Raw genomic sequence first — 21,310 nt, 5'->3', positions numbered from 1 at the left:
TTCGCTAAGTCTATATATGATATGTGCTATTCAACACTCACTATGCGTAATTATTGTTATGCTATGAAGAATTATATTGTTTGTAGTATTTTGGGGATTATGGTCGCAAACTAAATGAGGCATATTGTTGCCACAGAAGACATTTGTGATAAAAACTAGTTATATTCGATCGGCAGCGCTAATATAAATAATGACAAGGTCGTTTGAAACCAGAAGTGTCCAATTATGTAAACACATGCAGTGCGCGTTATTCCTGTGCATGCTGAACAGCTAACGCCCCCAGTAGCACAAAATTTCCCTGTGTTACTGTAACATTATGCTTCTCATAGGCTCGCGATGAACTTCAAAAACTTTCACGTGCGATACCTCATTTATAGCAAATAAGCAAGTTTATCCACTGGCACTGCTTTAGCCAATCAGAGCAGAAACACTTCTCGAAGATTGTATCTGCGGTAATGGAACTAGCCGTATGATTTCTGTATAGAACGTTGGAAAGACGGTGCTTTATTCGTCACAGCTTGCCTATAAGCATGGTCGGAGGCAAGCACGCATCCAATACGTTTCCGGCATGCAGGTCGCCTTCGCACTTTGTCTAAAAACTTGAAAAAAATCAACCGAACTTGAATAACCTGGACCGCATTCAGCACCTCCTGTCTCTTCGTAGTTATCGTGTCGAGTACTTTTTTTTTTATGGCGTCACTGATATCACCGAATAAAGCATACGTCAGCATTTGCCGTCTTAACAGCATGGGATAATGTGCTGCACCCGTGACTGCAGGGAATGGGCTTTATAGGATGAAGCTTAGGATCACTATTTCTTTATATAAATATTCCGGGTAATCAGAAATCACTGCGCAATAGCTTTGCGCATATTCCTTGTCAGCGGCATTAGAGTATCCCGTTTATTTAGCAGCGCCTCCTACGAAGAACGTCTCCTTCGGTTGCTTCACGTGTTGGTTTGCGACAAAGTGTGAGACAACTGAAGGACGCCTTCTTCGTAAGAGGCGTTCCATGCAATACGATCCTCACCCAAGGACGCTTCATCTCATGTGCCTAACTCAGTATGACGATTCTTGGAGATGCAAACTTTCTTTTCCCACACACAGTTTGGATTTCGCCCCCATTTGTCCGCTCACGATGTTCTTCTTCAGATAAAAGAGGACCACGTTGACCCCCCCCCCCCCCCCCATCAGGGCTCAGACGAGAGCTCTTTTGGCGCTTGATGTCAAAGGAGCTTTCGATAACGTTTCCCATGGTCTCATCCTTGAGAACCTGGCCCACTCCCACTGTGGCTCCCGTATGTACAATTACGTGCGAGCCTTCCTCAAGGACCGTGTAGCCACAGTGGGAATGGGCCCATATCGGTCAACAGACATTAAAGTTACCGGAGCGGGGACACCTCAGGGGTCGGTGCTCTCGCCGACGTTATTCAACATAGCTATGGCGAGACTACCCCAGTTACTGGAGAAGGTTGAGGGGCTATATCACGAGATATATGCTGACGATCTGACTCTCTGGACGTGCACCGGCTCGGATGGAGACATTCAGGACCGCCTACAGACGGCGGCGGATATAGTGCAGGCGTACCTCGCGACTGGAAACCTTGAATGTGCGCCAAATAAATCAGAACTATTACTAATCCGACCGCTAAGCAGCTATGAAACGCCAATTCCAGTGATTGAAGTGAGAATACAAGGCATACCAATTCCCACTGCACAAAGGGTCCGAATCCTTGGTTATCACCTACAATCCAACGCCAAAGCTCACTTCACGGTAGATCTCCTTGGTCGACAGTGCGAGCAAATCATCGGTATGATGAGGCGCGTTAGTAACCGCCGCTCAGGACTCAAGGAAGCCGATATGCTGCGGTTGGTCAAGGCATGCATTATCAGCCGGCTAACCTATCACCTCCCATACCACAACCTGACGCTCTCTCAGACCAACCGTATAAACACAATTATTAGAAGAGCCGTCAAACAAGCACTCGGAATTCCTGTATATGCTTCCACGGAACGACTACATGCTCTCGGGGTACACAATACCATCGAGGAACACATCGAAGCGCACAGAATGGCACAACTCGAGCGATTGAGACTGACCCCTACAGGCAGGCATTTACTCGCACGGCTGGGCTACCCACAGCATTCACCCTCTACGCGAGAGCATGTCCCACTCCCATCAAACATCCGAACCTTACTCACCATAGCGCCCATACCGCGCAATATGCATCCAGAGCATCATAATGGTCGCCGGGATGCACGTGTTAGATACCTTCGGAAACTCCTCAACGCCCAGCCGGAGGGCACCGTCTATTATACCGATGCTGCCCACTATGCTCTTGCGACCAGAAACAAAGAAAGACAAGTGTCGGTGGTGGCGGACGATCAAGGTAATATCGTCACTTCGTGTAGCGTCCAAACCAAAGCTACGCTCACAGGGGAAACGTTGGCCATAGCACTCGCTTTCAACCACATCGTCGGTCACATGGAAAGATCCCCAAACCACGACCACATCATCATTACAGACTCACAAGCCGCATGTCGAGCCTACCTCAGGGGTCATATTCCTCAGGAAGCCAATCGCGCTCTCACCAGCACACGTAAGCTCCCCGCCATTCCAGATCCCTCAGTACCACGCATCAGGCTGATTTGGACACCTGCTCATGCCTCACTGTCGGGTAATGACCGCGCTCATGCGGCTGCCCGAGAGCTAACCTGCCGGGCACCTGGTAGTGAGGCGAGCAACCCATATCAAGCCTCCCAGAATTTGCCCAACACATACCGGGACACTCTAGACTTTTACAGACTAGGGCGCTTGCAATATCACCCTCCTCCCAAATCCTTCTCCCGGGATGAAGCCGTATCACTGAGACGGCTTCAAACCAACTCGTATCCGAACCTCCTCTTTCTCAACAAGCTCTCCCCAACCTTATATCCCACCACCTGCCCAGGGTGCGGTGCACCACCGACGACGTTCCACGTCACGATTGAGTGCCAAAAACCACCTAAGGATATCCCTCTTCTACAATCCCCCCAACCAACATATGCGCAGTGGGAGGCAATCCTCCGTCGCTCCGAGCCTCAGGTCTGGCTGGCCCTGATACGACGAGCACGAGCGGTGGCGACAGCCATTGGGGCCCTGGACTGAGGGCCCCAACCACATAAATCCTTTCACTTTATAATAAAGTTTCTTCTTTCTCTCTCTCAGTATGACGAACCATGTAAATACTGCGAGCAGCTAGGAAACCTCCAGCCCATTGTCATAGTTTGCAAAGAAAATCCAGATTTCCATCCTCAACCCCGTACCCCCCCCCCCCTCCCCCAAGCCCCAGAAGCAGTGGAGACGCTGTTTTCCAGCTCCTGCCTCTCTAACCAGATCATGTTGGTCGAGAGGGCGGTCGCAGCCAAGATAGCGCATGGATTCCCGTGAAGAGGGAAACACTGCTGCAAATCAAGCCATCGTTAAGCTCATTAAAGATGTTTTCTCTCTCTCTCTCTTTCAGTTGTCTCACGAAGCCATTGGAATCAAGGCGAATGCGAATGGCATGTACTTTTCTGCAAACACTACGTGACATTGCCACAGGAACGGCATGCAGGCAGTTTCTCGCTGTGTAACGTTCGCTTTGTGCTCGTTTATACAAAATGGTTATTAGCTACGTGCGGGGCAAAATCTGAACCCCGCAGCGTATCAAACTTCCGGGCCTCGCTTTGCATATTGCGCCACGGCGAAAGCTCGCACGCGTGCCGGGGTATGTTGAACCACGTAGAGGGGGCGCTCGTGTCTCTTTTGACGTCAGCGCACGTCACCCACTCCCCGGTCGCAAGCACGCCGTATTCTCAGATGAAACCCCCGAATCTATGCCATGTCCCCCGATATGCTCCCCCTTTCTTTCTTGTCACACAGTTCGTGTTACTCAAAGCGAACCTCGTGCGACGAACGATTCCAATGACTTTCGGCCTGTGGAAAGAACGACGCCGCGTCCATACCCTGCACCAAGTTGCTCTTCTTTTTTTTAAATGTGATAGCATATTTGCGTACCCATACCTTGCTTTCGGATTCTTTCTTTCAAGCCTGAAAGCTACGCTAACGCACCCTACGAAGTAGCTGCTGCCCCCCCCCCTTTCCCCTTGCCTCTATGATGATTTTTTTTTCATGCTCGAGTTGAAGTCGTCTTGCATTCGCGGACTATGGACAACGTACAGAACACTCATAGCATTGTGTTTCCCCAGACGATTCAAAAATAAAGAAATAGCGTTCAAATGAAACTTGGAGAGCTTGGATGTGTGAGAATAATGGCCGCTCAGAACACGTATTCATTGAATTTGCGCGTATTCAAACAGGCAGCACATTCTTTTCGCTCCTCTCCTTCGGGAAAGATGCACGTCTCCCATCAGTGCACGAACATAAAAAAAAACGCGTTGGAATATTAACCAGTGAGCGTCTGGTTCACTACACTACATAGGAAGAAGGCGTCAAGGGAGTAGATAAGTTATATAGATATGGAGGCAAGGTGCGTCGATTATGAGCATATATGCAAAGTACGCCACGTGGCCAGCGGCATTCACACAGGCCAGTGTTTCTCAGAAGACACAGAATCGCGGTCAATTCCTCGACAGCACCGACCTCACGACCTCACGAACGTCAAAAGCAAACGACATTCCGGGGTCCACCTCTGTGCAGACAGCCTCAATCCAGGCGGCGACCGTAACGTGCATTCGTGTCACATTACGAGATTGGGCCCGCAGCTCCACTCCTACGCCTATACTTATCCCCAAACTCAATAACCCACCTCTCTTCCGCCTTCCTTGCTTTAGCCGGATACGATAACAGACTCCTGTTACCTGGCAGAGTAGCACAGTAGAGCGCTCCTGCGCAGGCCAACCCCTCTCCCTTTCCCCTTAATAAAATCTATCTCTCTCTCTGTTTATATAACAAATAAGAACACGGACACGCAAACACACAGTTCGACAGGATGCTACCTGAGTGACCCAGCCGTCACCTAACCTACTAACTTAGACCTCCTGAAGCTTGAACTATGAATTCATCACACCAACTTCAAACTTTACCTCGATCATCCCGCCCTCAAAGTTTGCTTATTCAGCACCGTAATCATATCCTTGCACTACAGATTCTGTTCAGTGATGTAGCGATGAGAGATGTGTTTGCGAAGCCTAGCAGCCCATCTGCGCCATATATCTAATTAGCACGGGGAGCATGCTCATTTAGCCGTGACCGCGTTTCTAAAAGCCCCCTTACGCACCCCGTCCTACGGCCAGACACAGCGCCCTTTGTGCCCTTGAGTTTCCCGGTTTTCACAATACGAGCCGAAACGACTTACGCTTCATGGGTCTACAGGGAGGGCTTTACAATTTCGAATCGGCTGGCCGCATTGTAGGGGAAAGCTTGTAAGCTTTTCAGAGACTCGTTTAGTTCCATGAAACGTGCCGTGTACACATCGGAGAGTGCGGCGGCTAGGACGGAGGTGCAGTCGTTGTTGCGGCGTGTTAGACGCATCATGGCCGTTAATGGACCTGATTCCTTCGGTCGAAATGAGCTCTCACGTTCTCCTTAATCTCAGTTTTATATAGCGTAAATCAATTCACGATGGACAATCATGAATGTTGGGCAGACTCGTGGTACAAGTGAAACTTTTTTTTTATTGAAATGAATATTAGGAGAGGTGGGCGCCTTTATGGCGGCACCGGCTACTCCTTGTCGCTTGGAAAAGGAAACAAATTTGCGTAAAAAGGGAGGACAGTGACACAAAAAATGACACTCAGTAGAACACCGGATGAATAAAAAGTATACAGTCCAACAGTAAATGAATCTCTGAATGAATCCAACTGTAGGTGAATTTCGCAAACACATCGGTTGGTGCGTATTGTGTATGGCATTATGTTCGACATGCGCTTTGCATGCCAGTGACAGGGTGTAGTTTTGTGTTTTGATTGACATTGTAAAAAAAACACATCTGATACCAGCGCACAAATGTTGCACTCGTTACTCCTCGTCTCATGAAAACGTAGCGCATTACACACCGAGTATTGTAGAGTTGTGTGAGTAGACTAAGCAGAACGAGATTGTAGGAGTTGGTGTACACCATGTTGTTGATGTTGATGTTGGTGTACACCATCATGTTGAAACATGACACCAAAACCGAAACAGCAGTACAAGTATACGACTTACGTTATTCGTGTTCTACAAGTGTGTACAAGAGTCCACATCTAAATCACCACCCCTGAAACAGGGGTAAGCTCCACTATATCACCGACAGGAGGTGTTCACGGACGTAGTGTCTTTGGACACTACGTCCGTGTCCATTTTATCCGTCCAGTGTCCATTTTATCTAGTAACTACACCAACTACATTGGTGTAGTTACTAGATAAAATTTTATGTTAATAACTTGCCACCACGTGAAACCTAACTTCGCTGCGCATTAACACGTACGCGGCGAAAGAAAAAACTACTATGCATATCAATGCACACATTGGCATCTATGGGAAGTTTTAGTGAAGTGGTTAAATTAATGCTATACAACTAATGGCGACGTATACAACTGTGTCTACTTTCATACCATGCAACGTGTAATCTCATGCAATGAGAATATAAGGCTAATTATTGATATTACACGTTTATTCACGACACCGCTCACATGCTATGACGGAATGCAAACACAAAATCAGGCAGATAAACTGTGCCAAACGTCTGTGCAGCTACGCAACGAGGACAGGACAATATCCACAATACAACGTCACAATGCCCACAATACAATATCCTCAATACAGCATATATCCACAGCATAAACAAGGGACCACATTGACGAAACAAGCTTATCCTCCTCCCCCGGCAGCCATGCTAAAACGTGGCATGACGCGTACATTTTTTTAAGGGGTGCTAAGTTCTCACTCGTTCTATTTTTTTTTCCTATCATCTGCTTTCATACGCTAAGCTATAGTAAAAGTGTGGACGAGCCATGCGGTGCCGTGCCCTAAATCGCACAACGCGCATTCAAATAACAGGACATGTGCAGTGAGTCCACCTTGAAGTACAAGCCTCCACGGTTTTCATTTGTGCAGAACGGATTTGTTGCTCGTGAGCCATCTAACTAGCTTCGCGCAATTCGCAAGTTTTGACAACCGCTAGAGTCCGAATGTGAACTTGAAGCCCCTTATATGATTCGCTTAATGTCACGCAGCAAACAGAAAGTCTCCTGCCGATTCGGGTCATATATTAGCATTCTTCATTTCAATTTTCTGCCCATATACCTCATCCAGCCTTAATGTGATTGATTGATTGATTGATTGATTGATTGATTGATTGATTGATTGATTGATTGATTGATTGATTGATTGATTGATTGATTGATTGATTGATTTTAGCGCCCCAGTGCAAGAGGTCGACTGCAATAGCCGGGCTGAGGGTTATTCTCTACCATATGCCTTAGGATCGCATCCTCGCGAACCTTTTGCTCAGAAACACGGCGTCACAACCTCTGAGCCGGTACGTTTGGCCTTGCGCTTGTGCGAGATTGTATTTTAGTATTAGGTTTCGACCATACATATCATATCGCATAAGAAAATAAAAGCTGAACGACTCCTCCACCTTTCGAAATCATTTCTGTGTAGGTATAAAAGGAGTAAGTGAAAAAAAGAAGGAAAGCGGACGTTCGCGTATCGAATCCCTGGAGAGAAAGCGGTCCGTTGCGTTTGTTTTTATCACTTTTCTTTTAACGTCTCCCCACGCCTTCCGGCGATGTCAACGTCACCAGAAGCGTACCTCGAGGGGGTCGTGCACGTGCTGAGCGGTCCGCTGTCAATCCCAGCCCATTTGCATACGACTCGACACACGCGCCTAAGGGAGCATATACTACGTTGGGAGCACTGCGCCGTCGCTTAACAACGGAGATGTCGGACCAGAAAGGTTAATCTCTAGTCTCCCTAAGTCTGTACCTTGTTTTTTCCGTCCCCTTCCACTCAAGATTTGTGTTTTAGAAATATGTAATTTTTTCTCCCTGCTGTCTACTCTTCGTCATCGATCGGACGCCATCACATCTCTGCCCTTGTCTTTTTGGTAGGCCACTTGGTGCAATGAAGGAAAAAAAATGAGAATGAAAAATAGAACGAATAGCTGGAAAATATGGCAAGCCTTTGTTCAATGAATCCTATCTGGCATGGATAGAAGGGTAGGAATTTTTATTTTGAGCTTGCGAATAAACGAAAAACTCGCTCAGGAAATGAAAAAAAACAATTTAGTTTTAGGCCAGCGGGAGTCATAAAAAGCAGCCAATCGTTCAAGCTTGCTTGTTCTTGGCGAGCGTGCACGAATAGTCGCAATAAAATACGTGCCCCTGGGGAGATTTGAGTCGCTCTGGGTCAACTGTGTTCTTGCATTCTCTGCGGCGTGTACTCCCCAACTTCTACACTTCTTTCTATTTCTTCCCTTCTCTTTCTTTTCTTTTTTTTGAGATATGCAATATTGTTTTTCCAGGCCAAATGCTTATTTATTCTTTTCGCTTTTGTTCTGTTTCGTTTACTTCAGCGTTTCGCACACATTCGGATTCTATTTAAGCAGCAGGCGTCGAGCCCTCAACGTTAAAGCGACACTTCCTTCGCACACTGAGCTTCGACGCGGGAAGACTTGTTTACTGGATGTGCTGATCTGTTTAAGGGCATAGAAAGAGTGACGTGGTAAACAGCGCAGGCTTCGATGCCACTGTATTGCAGTTCGTTGTCTATACTTCCCATTTATAACGATGTAGTGACAGTAACCAGTGTATTTGACCTGGAGTAGCATTCTACAAGCGAGAGGCTGAATTCATATCCCATTTGCCTAGCATATTTAATTGTCTGGTTGTTAGCTCATACGGTTGCTCCCGCTCTTCAGGGTTCGCTGACTCGTCTACTTGATCTCACAAATGCCATCTTGAATAGCCGATATTCCCAAAAGCATCAACGAGCAGGACTTCATGTCAGATATTTGCAGTTCTTGGAGGATGGCCGAAAAGAAGCAAATGAACGAGGCGAGTTCTTGTGGCCTAAGATGTTATGAGCCTAAAATATAACGCGAACAAAGGGAACACGACAGAGCGAAGGTTCTGCCTTGAAAGGCAGTGTATGTCCATACTCTATCCTATTTCTGCCCGAAAAAATTAAATTAAGAACGGCTGTTGGGGGGAGGTGCGAGGGGGGGGGGGAGGGGGTGCATACATGTACGAGTTATATTAACTCCATGGTAGAGGAGGAAGATGAAGGACGCTCAACCATAAGTACCCCTCACCTTTTGCCGAAGGTTTCCATAAGCTTTCCAAAAAGTACCCGGACTGAGGACTGCCAGAGCTCTACCCTACTCGGGAGATGATCCGCCCTGATAAAATTAAAGGTTTCTCTCTCTCTCTCCCCAACGTATACTTGTAATACAAAAATTAAAAGAAGGGAAAGAATAAAAACAGAATTGATACCGGAAAGTCAACCACTCTGTTCAAAGTTTTGTAATTGCGTCCGAAATTCTTCGCAGTGCACCAATGGCTCGTGAAAGTAGAAGCTCATGCCCGAGGCCCACGAGAATAAAGATGCGCGTCCGTTTCTCTACGTTCAAACGCGTTTGTCCGAGTCCTCACCCCCATCCAATTGGCGAACGCCGATTCGGCACGTGGTGAAGGTGGCGCCAAAAGAACGAGTCGGCGAGGGGGCGCACGTGGGACGGCGTACTTGTTCCCTCAATTCATGAGGCCGTGATTTACCGTCAATGGTTTTGCGCTTCGCCCCAGCGGAGGACTCAGAACGTCACTTCCTTTCTCTACAGGCGTGCATTTCCCGACTTGTTATCTTTAATTCTTGTGCTCTTCTTTGACCAATCCTCCTTTCGCAAACTGCGCCGACGAGCAGCTAACACAGAGTCCGATATATTTATATGCACCGGCGAACGCGGCGCTGAGGCGGGATTAGCGACGCGGACGCGGTTTGCGGAAGCCGCCATAGTCGTAAAATGAAGGGCAGCGCCCTCTGTCGCCAGCGCTCGTAAAACCTTCAGCGACCGCGGGATGGTTTCGGCACGTGACTGACGAGAGAGAGAGAGAGAGGAATGGACGGTCAAACTAAAGGCGAGAGAGCTCGAAAATTGCCCACGGCTCGCTTACTGGTGGTAGTCAGCCTCCCGCGCAATTCATTCCGCTGATTTTTTGTTTGTTATTTTTGCCTGGAAATGGTAATTCACGTTCTTGAATGCGTTCTCTCGGCCTCTGTGTTTCCCAAGTCAGTGATGCGTGCGGCCATTCAACCGCTGTGGTTTCGTGATTGGGAGATAGGGGGGCAGGATAAATGGGAGCGAAATACCACTGGCTTTTCTGCCCTGCGCAAGATGGTGATGGAGATCACCGCGTTCACTCCGGTCTTAAAGCGGAGACGCCTTATTTCACCTTTTCGTTATGTCTTTTTTTTTTCTCGAGCTACCGAGAGCACAAGAATACGAGCTATGAAAAACATATCTTAATGCCAACCTTGAGACATTTTAACCCTTAGGCTCTGGGTTGCTACACTGGGTTAGATTTGGGTTGCTACACCAAACGCTGCTGCGCCAAGAGGCGCCGACAATGTCCAGAACAAAAAGGAACAGCTGACGCTTCATAGCATTTATAGGCTGGTGCGCATCCCAAAGACCGCTGTTGTTTGTGTGTGAGTGCAGCAACAAAAATTATCTCTTTCCACGGCGGAAATATTTCCGTGAATTTAAAATAGTAGTTCACAGAAAAGTGCAGCACTTGTTCGTTACGAGGCACAGAAGAAATCAATGAAGACAAGTGGCTCTCCGCTATCAAGAGCCCTGATGCCGGGGTGCAACTATGGGCTGTCCAGAGGGCCCACGATGCGGCGGTCGGGCAAGGCCTGGCTGTCCCAACGTGGGAGCGGCCCGCAGCGCGCTGAGTCGCGTACCTCAGGACCTTATTAAAGTTTCTCATCCATCCATCCATCCATGTTCGCCGTCTCATACTTGCTATAAAAGAGTGACACACGGTTATTTAATTGCAAAACGCCTTGCCTTTCTGTAGCACTGTATAGAATTTCTTGGAATACATGATTTCTGGCAAATTTGACTGCACCAGACTGTTTTGTCAAGTTTACGCAGGACATAAATGGTGACGTCACAGGTTGGCCACGCAGGGTGTGTGTGTGTGTGTGTGTGTGTTTGTGTGCGAGCGATGAAACCGACCACTTGAATGCGGTTTGTTAATTAAGTTTGTGAAAATATTTCTTTTCTCTGCACAACGATTGCCTTTTAGAGAATCAGGGCGACGAAACGATGACAACTAGAAAATAAGAACACCCGACGGATGCTCCATCGTCTTCCAGGCAAACTTCACGTAAACAATCACTTCAATTTGCCCAGATTTGAACTCCACTATAGAGACATTTATATCACGGAGTGAACAGACTGTACGCTTGCTTTAAAGGTTTAAGTGGCATGAATGCAGGTTCGAACTCCACAAAGCGACAAAATGAGGTTTCTTAACACAACTTCACAACTGCAAATACTCGGATCAAACTTGTAGAACTAGTTCACACGTGCGATTGTATTTTATACACACGTGGCGCACAGTGGCTTCCATACGTTCGTCAACTGAGTCGCTCGACTTCCAGTTCATGGATTCTCGGCATTGGGATATGCGTTCAGAGGCGCATGGCACTCATTCTTCATTGCACCCACTTGCACACTCATTCATTTGCTTTCTCGCTCGATCACATAGTAAATTCGCACAATACGTCAATGCACCGCTCCGATATGCAAATGTCCAGTATAAATCAATTTGAATTTCCTGCCGGCACGTGTAAACTGCGCAGCATCATGCACGACTTCGTCTTCTTGACCCTTCTTTCGTGAAAACTCAAGCACGTTTCCTGAAGCTCTCATTCGAGAGATCTCTTTCAGTTTGAAATTTGTGAAACAAGGAACGAAACAGCATTTTCGCTGATGGTAAGTCTCCTACCCAAATGTCACTCACACAAAACAATTCTTAACATATTGAAAACACGCACATCCCTACATACACACAGCAACCACTCGATGTTTTTCTCCCGCACGCCTATCTCATCGCACCCGTACACTGCCAGTTCACCGTATTCTTTTTTTCTTGCCCCAGAATAGTTCGCATCCACTCCCGAGTCAATCTTCTTTCGCACCGTGCTTTATTAAGCGTGCATGGTGTACAAGCTTGCCGCCTCTCTCTCTCTCTCTCTCTTGTGCGCGGGAAAGGAAATTTCAAATAACAAGAGTGAAAGGGGGGTCGCGAAAGAACCATTCTTGCTGGGCCGTCGCTCGTGTATCGTTTCGGCGATCCCGGAATCAGGCACTGGAAACAATCTTCGAAACGAGGGCCCTTTGCCTTTTGACGCAGCGGTGCCGACACCGTCTCTGCACGTAGCGCGTGGTTGAATCGAACGCCGATATATTTAAATTAGCCTGGGGGACGAATGTGCACGTTCAGTTCGCGACACGACTGACGCTCGCAACAAGCAACTCGCCCCTTCCAGCATTCGCTTCGGCTTCGTTGCCCCCAAACACACGCTTGTTCTTATCTGCGTACTTGGACAAGCGAGCTCTGCATGCATTGCGTACCGCGGGAAGGATCAAACTTATGGGTCCCCGTAAAGTATCACGGTACTGCCAACGATAACCATCTCGGACGTATAGCGACGTAGAGGGGGGAAAGGAAAACGTCGTCTGCTGGGATTGTCCCTGGTGCTTATAGCAGACGACGGCAGACGGTCGGAGGTTCCTATTAAATATTTTCGTTCGAAGTTTGGTTGCAATGGGGAATACGTGTCTGCGCGTCTCGAAATTTGCATATTTGACAGGCGCGTGCCGCTCTTTGTGCGCTCAATGCAGGGTGGGGTTCAGTGATCGCAGTGCGATTGTGACGGGGAAGAGAAAAGGTTCAATTAGGAGCGCCTAATAAATTGAAAAATTGCATCGGTCAGAAACACTGGAAAGCGTTTTCGAAGAATGAAACTTCGCCACGAAGCGCACTCCTACCTTTGACAGATGGAAATATTTTTTCTTCGCTTTCAAACCGACTTCAAAAGTAATCGCGTTGCACTTGTCAAATGTTATTTTCTCGACCTCGATTGGCGTCGAAGAGTTCTTCATCTGACTGGTGTTCCTGAAGATACCAGGAAATCTGTAGTATGCGTTTATAGTAATTTTTGCTCGCACAGAGGTGTATTCACTACAGTTATTGTAAATTCGCCCTTTCATAACCACTATGGCATGTTCCAGAGGCTAAACTACTGCGTAGTTCTTGGGAGTTCAACCGTTTGGCGAAGTAACTTACCTAAACAAACAGTCCTAAACCATGGGCGGGCCCCAAGACAAAGTTCACATCTAAAGCACAAAGAACAATTTGACCCACGTCACTCGGAATATGAACGTCTCAGAACAGAGACGTGTCGGGGAACGCCCGAAAAGAACACATAGATCGGTAATCTTCAACCGCTCCTCTATTTGGCTCATTTTTATGTGTCGTATCCACTGTATGCTCTATTCTATACTGGGACATGCGCGCTGCCCTCCTCTCGCGCTTCGCATTGACGCCTTTGGTAACGAAATCATCTTGAATACACAGCGCTTCACTCCTTCGTAATCGTAATCGTGCGCTTGATTGAAGTCTATTGAAATTTTAGCCCCAGTGCGTCAGTCTGGCGTCATGGATTTCAGTGCATGCTCTCGTATTTAGGCCGTTCCAGCGCAGTTAATATTCCTGAAACTTGCTTATAAGACGAAAGCCAAGGAACTGTGGTGTTCTTCGCCGTCTCTGCGTCTGGTGTGGCTCCTATAGAATACGAATTAGTATACCTTTACTGACTAAACATTATCTATTCTTGAGCAGACGCAGTCCGTATTTATGACGTCACTGAACCTTGGTGCGGTAACTTAAAGGGGCGTCGCCACCCACTTTTTCGTTTCAGCTACTTGTGGAGTGTCGAAATAAGAGTTGGCGTCTTTCTGTCTGTACGGCATTGTGGGAGGGTTAGTTACCAATTAGGATAAGCCTATTATTGCTCATTAGTGTCGCTTGTAAACGCGATTGCGAAACTGAACGCACTCACTTTTTTGTCGTCGCAGCACCAGCGTCCACAAGAGGGGCCGTGTCGATAAAACGGCGTGCGCTTCCCACTCGCCGTCCCTGCGTCATGCTTTGTCGGCCATCCGACCCCGTCGTTCGAGATCTGGTAATATCCAAGTCTGCGGTCGCTCTCATCGTCAGCATCCGGACGTCTTCAACGTGAAGCGATCGATCGACACGTCACTGAACAACTGCAAAGGTAAACTGCTGCATTAACTGGCGAGCCAGCTGCCTCCATGCGAGTGTCCTTCTTTTTTCCACAAGTAGGTTCTCGTTTGCGGGGCACATTGGTTCTATCGAACGCGGAGCGATGCCTTTGCGCACAGATATACGCAGTGATAGCGGGCTGCGAGTCCTACGCATGCTGCTGCATGCTGCGCTCCGAACTGTGCTGTCAGCAAACGGACTGGTTATATAACTACGGAAAAAGCGATATAAATGCGGATTTTCTTTGATGCTCAATCTTTCGGGAACATGCAATGTTGGTGTTGACGAGCACACACTGCTTCCCATTAACTGAGAGTACCACGCTGTTATCATTGTATCTTTCTGTGAATAAAAGGAATTCCTTCATGATCATTTGAAAACGTCAGCTTTGCCTCATGCTGATAAGAGCTCACTTTTATGAAACCGCTTGGACAAGCTTGAAAATTTGGAGCGGGTCGGTCCTTCTCGTGATCTGGCAGCTTGGACAAGCTCGAAATTTTGGAGCGGGTCGGTCCTTCTAGTGATCTTGCAGCTGAACGGCGAGCCACAAACACCGAGATGTAATGGAAGCGCCGTCTGGAACAACGTGAGTCTACCAGTCGCGAAGTCGTCGCTCTAGTCGGAAGATGAAGAATATGAAGTAGAAACGAAGAGAGCAGCGGGTCCTAGTGAATGAGATGAGAAATAAAATAGTCATTTAATAATGTTCATAATAGTACCGTCTTAAAATGGGCTAAAAAATAAGCGAAATAATTTGACAATAAGATAAACGATTACATGAACAATAAGATAATAATTAGGCAAACAATGACGGCTGAAATGAAAATGTTCGCTCACGCGAAATACGGCTTTACTTCGTGGAACGCGGGTCGTTTGTTCCCCCTTTTTTTATGTCACGTTCTATACTATCATTCAGATGTCGAAATTGTGGTATATGAAGATGGTGTGTTACTGACTTGCACAAAAGCACCAAATAAGTATAAACAAAACAAAATTGAAACTAATATTCCCAGTGGGAGGTACTTTGGTATTATATCTACGTCATTTGTTACAAAACACAAGTACATTATATGCAAGGAAAATAATGCAATTGCTAATTCCCCTATTAAGAACAATCCCCTGCGAGCACTCTAACTGCAAGTACCTTTCGAAAGTTTCAGCTGTCTTGTTCGCAGATCCTTTGTGAGATCGAATGTTCCTCGCCACTACAAAAGACTCGAATTGTTTGCACACAGTAATAGCAGTCGTCGATGGGGGGAGGGGGGAGGGGGGGGGCACGGGGAAGCTCCCCGAAGAGCATACCACCATGCCGTCCTGCTTCCGATGTCGACGGGTCTTGGAGATCACATATCACTTCGGAGCTTCAGGTTCGTAATTGCCATTACCGCATTGGTTGAAAAACGACGTCAATAAGATCGACAGACGGCGTTCCAGTGCCCCTAGTAACGTGCAGTTCTAAGAAAGAAAACAAGAACAAGAAGCTCCAGAGAGTAAACGCATTGATAGTTCCTCTGAACAAACAGGCTTAGCACTAACTGCGTGGCCGGATGGTTTCGGCGAATGCGGAAATAAAGGAGAAAAGAAGAACAAGTGGACGTAACTGTGCAGGCGACGTGCAAGACAGCTGCGGCTGTACGTAAATAGTGAAAGAAAAAAAAACGATAAAAAAACTGGGTGATAAATGCGCGACCACGAAGCACCCACACCGGGAGCGCCATTACGCCCCCGTCTCTCCACTACGATTATGGTGGAGTGTGAGAGCGAAAGGCATGACACAGCACTTAAAGGATGCCCGACAAAAGTGCCGGTGGCCTGGCTTGAACATGCCGTGGGACCATAGGGCTTCAGCCATCATCGGCTCTCAATAGAAAATACTCGTCCATTCGTTGAAAAAAGGAAAAACGAAATTATTAAGGCACGCTACTATACGTACAAAGCTTCTAGACGCTATTCTGCGAAGTCTTTAGTCTCTCGGTGGGCAGGCCCTGGACGTTGTCGACTAACGCCTGTAAACGAGAAGGTTGCCTGGAAATGACCCACTCAGAAGAATGTATAACGCAATTTATAGATTCTCCACGGTTGCTTAGTCGCTATTGTGCAGGGCTGCTAAGCACGAGGTCGCGGGATCGAGTCCAGGCCATGGCGGCCGCATTTCGATGGGGGCGGAATGCGAAAAACACCCATGCACTTAGATCAGAGCAGAGAGAAAACAGGTATGGACGATATTCTAATTGACATCAAGAGAAAAAAATGGAGCTGGGCAGGTTATGTAATGTGCCGGTCAGATAAACGCTGGACCATTAGGGTTACATAATGGGTACCAAGAGAAGGGAAACGCAGTCGAGGACGGCAGAAGGCTAGGTGGAGCGATAAAATTGGGAAATTCGCGGGCGCTAGTAGAAATCGGTTGGCGCAAGACAGGGGCAATTGAAGATCGCAGGGAGAGGCCTTCGTCCTGCAGTGGGCATAAAACAGGCTGATGATGATGACTTAGATTTATGCGCACGTTGAAGAACCCTAGGTGGTTCAAATTTCCGGAGTCTCCCCCTTACGGCGTGCCTCATAATCAAATCGTGGTTTTGGCCCGCAAAACCCTTGAAATTTATTTAATTTTTTAACAATTTTTAGGCGGTATGACGTGCGCGCTCTTTCTCTCGGAATCGTCCATTGCCTTGTTCATCCGAGGCGCAGGACGTGCTTCCCCTGGATGAGACACTGGAATGGCGGGCTTCCCAGCGCATGCGTACTTCGATTGCTCATAGGAATGTGTCAATAAATCTTCAGTTGCTAGTGGGCGTCTGTCTTTCTTTTTTCGCAAGGCCTCTCTTTTTCCCAACAGTTTTTGCCGCTGAACACAACAATCGAAACGCCACATGCCCTTGAGGCGCGGTGTCCACAATTGCGTATGCGACCTGTTCTTGCCACTTCGGTCGAATGGTGACTCGCTGGGCTCCGCAACATAGCTGTTTGGGCGGAGCGTTGACAGTGTGACATTTTAGCTTCGTGATTTTTTTGCAAACACACTCCGCGTCTGTGGAGACCGTCTCTAACCATCCACGTGCGAGTGGCTCCTGCGCCCTTGATAACGGGACGGTAAGACAAAGCGGCGTCAACCGCGAAGGCGTTAACACACTTCGAAGATCACAATAATTGTACTGCACCAAAAGAGAGTCAGTGAACTGATTTTGCATCCTCTTACGGGAATTGCGACGCAGTAGTACGCTGTGAGCTAATTTACACGTCTAAAAGTGTAGAAGGTGTGGTTTACAGTGTTGGGCTACGGATAACTATGAGTCACTGTTACATGATAACAATGCTAATGTTTCTTTCCGCATCGACAGTTCTGTTATCATAGAAACGTGAATGTCTGTCCAAATGCTAATGATTCGTGAAGTGACAGTCATTGCATACTATAAGTTTTCACACCACCTCTGTAATTGATCGAGTGATTATGAAAGCTGCGCCTCAAATAATTTTCTTTGCGTAAGGTCGGAAGTGCCGTTCTTTTTTTTTTTAGAAAGCACTTTGAACATATCATCGTCCCTTTATCCAAAATATTGGCAAGCGTTCCGACATAAGAGCCCCTGTGCAATTTTAATTTCTGAGTATTCAAGAGTGAAGCTTCTATTATTAACCGTTTCAAAGGAACAAAATCGTCTACCAGAATCCCTTAGCGTGCTGAAGACAAGGTTGATGCTTAAAGGACCCCTCACCAGGCCTGAGAGCAAATTTTAAGGCGACAGCGTTAAGGAGCTCGTGTCGCAGAAAAGCCGGTGTCGTCGGCGTCGTCGGCGTTGGCCATGAGCGATAAATCCTAGCAGGCACTTCATGAATAAAAAACAACTTGCAAGATGGGCTGGGTGGGAATCGAACCAGGGTCTCCGGAGTGTGAGACGGAGGCGCTACCACTCAGCCACGAGCTCGATGCTTCAAAGCGGTACAAAAGCGTCTCTAGTGAATGCGGTGTTGCCTTAGGAACGAGGTGTTTCTAAGACTCAGACGTCCCTCGCTTGCTCAGGCGCACATTTCGTTGCCGCGCCGAACGCGGCGCTGCTCGACGCTCACCGCGTCCAATGCCGGGCGCGTAGTCGCTGCGCCGTAGCCCACTGTCTTACACCCCTAGGCGGGTAGACGGGAACGCTGTGGCGTTCCACTCTTGAAGGCGAAGCTTAAGCGTCCTCCAATTTTTTTGGTTATAAGCTGAAAGTTGTTACGCGCCCTCTGTGGAGCGTTGTACCACAAGGATTTTTTATGCGAAGCATATTACGAGAGCTCAACCCAGCTCCTCAGGCGCGGCGGTGTCGCCTTGAAACCACGTGACACCGTGACGTCATGACAGAGGAGAAGTGGCTTTGGCTCAACTCTTGCAAGACGGGCTGGGTGGGAATCGAACCAGGGTCTCCGGAGTGTGGGACGGAGACGCTACCACTGAGCCACGAGTACGATGCTTCAAAGCGGTACGAAAGCGCCTCTAGTGAATGCGGTGTTGCCTTAGAAACGAGCTGTTTCTAAGGCGTGCGTCTCTTGCTCAGGCGCACATTTCGTTGCCGCGCCGAACGCTGCTTTGCTCGACGCTCACCGCATCCAATGCGGGGCGCGTAGTCGCTGCCCTGTAGCCCATTGTCTTACACCCCTTGGCGGGTCGACGGGAACGCTGTCGCGTTCCACTCTTGAAGGCGAAGCAGTAATGCATGAGTTGTTTCTTCGTCTAGCCGAACCAAATATAGCCAAGCAACAGCAGTTCACCAGGCTAAACAGTGGTTCAACAACTAAAATAAAGGCTAGTATGCTTCGCATCCTGGGCTTAACCTTACCTAAGCCACAGCCATTTTTTTTAATTGGTGCATTAATAGCACAGATAGAGATGTGTAAAGTGTCGCGAACCCACTATTTCAGGAGGCGAGCTTTACCGTCAACTTAGACACTCTCTCTACAGGCCTGGTGTAATATATATATATATATATATATATATATATATATATATATATATATATATATATATATATATATATATATATATATATATATATATATATATATATATATATATATATATATATATATATATGTATCCTCAAGTGAAATTACTTCCCTGCATTCTTTCATGCTGCAGCAAGAGGGTCACGTGACGCAGACATCATGCTGTCTGACTTCATTTCTGTGTTTTGTTGCGTTATTGCTCCGCGGCGTTCTTCCATTAACGGTCTCGCGCGCGAGCTGTTGCATTTGTTTCGTGCAGTGCGCGATTCTGCACGCTGTGCACGAGAACACTTGGCTAGTGGTATAAGTCAGTGCCACACGAGCACTGAGGCAGACGCAAGCGGATCGAAGAGCTCGATCGCACGCTGGAACCCGATATAAAATAGTATATGGTTTCGATTTCTGCGCACGTGACTGCGTGGCGTAAGTAAAAGCAGGCGAAAGGGAAGTGTGCCTCCCTCTTGCTACGACACGGAGTAGAACAGACTCGTAGACATTAAGTTTCTACGTTTTATTATTTCTCGAAACTTCAAATCAGACTAGTAGAAGTAACTGATCAAGCAATTAACTGCTGGTGCCTCGAATAGTTCCCGAAGTCACGCATCGTGGTGAGTGACGTTCCTGCAATGCGAATTACGTAGGCGCACTTGTGCGTCTGACTTCACCTCTCCGGCTGGGAGCTGATCCGATGTGAGCCTGTGCGTTCCAATGCGCGTTTCGCTTTGTGTGTAAAACTTTGTGTGCACAAAACAAACTTGAACGCAAGTAGACACGCAGCGCGAACGTGGGGTTTGTTGTTTTCGCAGCCGTGAAATTTGGGGGAGATGCGCTTCACTACAGCCTTTTGCTGAAAATGAACGCGAAACTGCGATGTCGGTGTGCAGTTGTTAGCTGCAGTGGCGGCGACAGTGATAAAAACGCACTGCAGACGGCTACCGGAAGACGAGCAGATTCGGCAAACCTTCTTACGTGGCAGTCTCTGAGTTTAGTTTAGCGCGCTGTCGGCGCCATAGTCGCGTCTATGTGAACCTCTTATAGCAAATTTAAAAATTTTAAGACCTAATACACTCCATGATCATGGACATGAAAGTTTGCAGCATGGCTTTGGCTGCGAAAGCTTAGCAGGTTTTGAAATGGCCTTTCGCAAGTTCACTCATCGCCTGCGTGATATCAGGGCATATAGTGTGCCCAGAACCTAAATAAGTCGTTTTCTTTAACCTGTAATATCAAATCAATAAGGATCCTTCACTATAGCGGAACCTATTGTGATGTTCCAATACTACTCTTAAACTTGATATAAGCTGAGCCCTTCTGCCATTCCCATAGATTTCTGCTAAAGCGGAGTCTACTATGACCGTGTGTCTACTCTGACCTTCTCGAGCACTTCCTGGCCACGTGATGCTGTCAACACTTTCTGGCTACAATTACTGCCCGAAGAACAGCTTCCACGGCACAGCGACTGCAACGACGTCGCGCAGCGATGGAGAAGCTAGAGGAGTAGAAGCCGTTAGTCCCAGGGGGGCCTCCTGGGACCCAAAGTGAGGTACGCGTCGGGCATTGAGGGGATTGTGAGAACCGTACGCGAAGTATCGCAGAGTGAGTGAACACTCTCATCGGAGCGAGCTCAATTGCGCGCAACGGAAAAGGGGGGGGGGGGGGGGGGGCGAGCTGACGTTGTGTGGCGGCCTCTGGAGGCGAGCGCTTAATGAGCGCCGGTCTCGGAGAACGACCGTTTCGGCCTATATACCAGTTGCGGCTGCGAAAAGTGCGCGGCAAACGACGGTGTGCGGGGAGGAAGTTTCGCGACTTTGGCCAGGAAGAGTCAAGTGCGAGGCACGTGGTCATTTATCAGGGACCAACGCACCACCACCGCCGCTCTCCGGTGGGTTGCCGAAACGTCTTTAGACGGCAACAGGAAGCGACTGGAGGCAGAGGAAAAAAAAGGGGTTTTCCCCCCATTCCTTTGTGCTTGTAAAAGGCGCTCGCTGGCAGTGGTAGCGCAGGCA

The 21,310-nt window shown here is 47.8% G+C and overlaps 1 long non-coding RNA gene across 1 annotated transcript in view; it reads right to left on the bottom strand.

Annotated features, from left to right (window-relative positions):
* The window catches only part of LOC139047744 (uncharacterized), a 184,200-nt gene extending 169,979 nt beyond the window's left edge, over positions 1–14,221 (bottom strand). The window contains exon 1 of the long non-coding RNA XR_011507345.1: positions 14,101–14,221. This is a non-coding gene — a long non-coding RNA (uncharacterized lncRNA). The remainder of the gene's footprint in view (positions 1–14,100) is intronic.
* Between the last annotated feature and the right edge of the window lie 7,089 nt (positions 14,222–21,310).

Source organism: Dermacentor albipictus, chromosome 7 (assembly GCF_038994185.2).
Source record: "Dermacentor albipictus isolate Rhodes 1998 colony chromosome 7, USDA_Dalb.pri_finalv2, whole genome shotgun sequence".
NCBI lineage: Eukaryota > Metazoa > Arthropoda > Arachnida > Ixodida > Ixodidae > Dermacentor > Dermacentor albipictus.
The sequence above is the reverse complement of the archived record's forward strand: the minus strand, read 5'-3'. Positions and strand labels throughout refer to the sequence as shown.